This window comes from Mustela putorius, unplaced genomic scaffold, assembly GCF_011764305.1.
Source record: "Mustela putorius furo isolate JIRA1106 unplaced genomic scaffold, ASM1176430v1.1 tig00000145_pilon_pilon_pilon, whole genome shotgun sequence".
Lineage (NCBI taxonomy): Eukaryota > Metazoa > Chordata > Mammalia > Carnivora > Mustelidae > Mustela > Mustela putorius.
In genome coordinates this window covers 7,010,546-7,012,438 of record NW_025421294.1, presented here as the reverse complement: position 1 = coordinate 7,012,438, position 1,893 = coordinate 7,010,546, and positions in this window count along the sequence as shown.

The window sequence follows — 1,893 nt, the reverse complement described above, 5'->3', positions numbered from 1 at the left end:
ATTAATAATACAGTAATTGAAGTCTGTGTGCTTTCCGAGCTTTAACTTAGTGAATATTCACAAAGTTTTTATGAGGAAGGAGCTGTTACATGAGCTTTACGGAGAAGACAAGTGAGAGATGTAGAGAATAACTTGCCCTAGATAATGTAACTAGGAAGTGACAGAGTCCAAGCTTGAATTCTTCACCTGAATTTCCTGTAATGAATACAGGGGTACTTGACATATCTGCCTGAATATCCTGAAACTACATAATTGTCTTTGATTCGAAGGGAAATTTTTATTTATAATTTTAAAATAAAATAAAGAGAAATGAATGAAGTACAAGTAATTTTAGTAGGATAAATATACTCAGACTTTTGGTCTATGTCCATAGTATGCTTTAGTTTATATACTATTCAAAATGTGTCTGAAAATGCACGCACGTACATACGCTATACATATCGTATGTAACCACATGTAAATCTGCAGTAATTTGTCATCAGTAAAATAAGAATCTATTAAGAATTAACTACATGTCCACAGCACATAATTGTGCATTAATTAATGATAGATTCTTATTTTACTGATGACTGTAATTACTAGAACTCATTTTTTGCTAATAGATTATTCATGAATAAATATGTTATGAGCCTAGAGCAGAATGTAGATGCCTTTTCAATTTTTTAATTGTATCCGGTTTTATACCTAATAAGAAAAATATCAATGCAAAGTAGGACTTTCTGAGTCCCAAGTAGATGTGCTGCCTGTTATAGAGGAAACCTGGAAACATTTAGAGAAGTTTTGGTAGAAATTACAGAATTTGAACAGAATTTGCTCTGAAGCCCTTAGAAGAGGAAACATACAAGATGAAAAGAACAGGTTTATAAAAAAGGCTTGGCAATACTGTGCTCTTAGGGATCTGTGAGAAATTACAAAAATTAGGCAGATACAAATAATTTAGAAAGTTGTGGGGGCCAGTTGTTGCAATAACATAGCTGGGGGATTGGTGTATTTTTTGCATGGAGGGTTGATGTGCTTATTCCGTACAGAGCAAAATTCAGTTATCCGTTTGTTTCTACCACAATATAATCAGTCTGGGTACCACAATAGAACCAGTCAGAAGCTGATCTTGCTCCTCCATTTGATTTGGAATCTCTGTTTTCTTTTCTTTTTTTTAAATTTTTTATTTTTATAAACATATATTTTTATCCCCAGGGGTACAGGTCCGTGAATCGCCAGGTCCACACACCCCACAGCACTACCAAAGCACACACCCCCACAATGTCCATAACCCCACCCCCCTTCGCCCAAGCCCCCTCCCCCCAACAACCCTCAGTTTGTTTTGTGAGGTAAGAGTCACTTATGGTTTGTCTACCTCCCAATCCCATCTTGTTTCATTGATTCTTCTCCTACCCACTTAAGCCCCCATGTTGCATCACCACTTCCTCATATCAGGGAGATCATATGATAGTTGTCTTTCTCTGCTTGACTTATTTCGCTAAGCGTGATACACTCTAGTTCCATCCATGTTGTCGCTAATGGAAAGATTTCATTTCTTTTGATGGCTGCATAGTATTCCATTGTGTATATATACCACATCTTCTTTATCCACTCATCTCTTGATGGACATCTAGGTTCTTTCCATAGTTTGGCTATTGTGGACATTGCTGCTATAAACATTCGGGTGCACGTGCCCCTTTGGGTCACCACGTTTGTATCTTTAGGGTAAATACCCCGTAGTGCAATTGCTGGGTCATAGGGAAGTTCTATTTTCAACATTTTGAGGAACCTCCATGCTGTTTTACAGAGTGGTTGCACCAGCTTGCATTCCCACAAGCAGTGTAGGAGGGTTCCCCTTTCTCCGCATCCTCGCCAGCATCTGTCATTTCCTGAATGTTCATTTTAGACATTCTG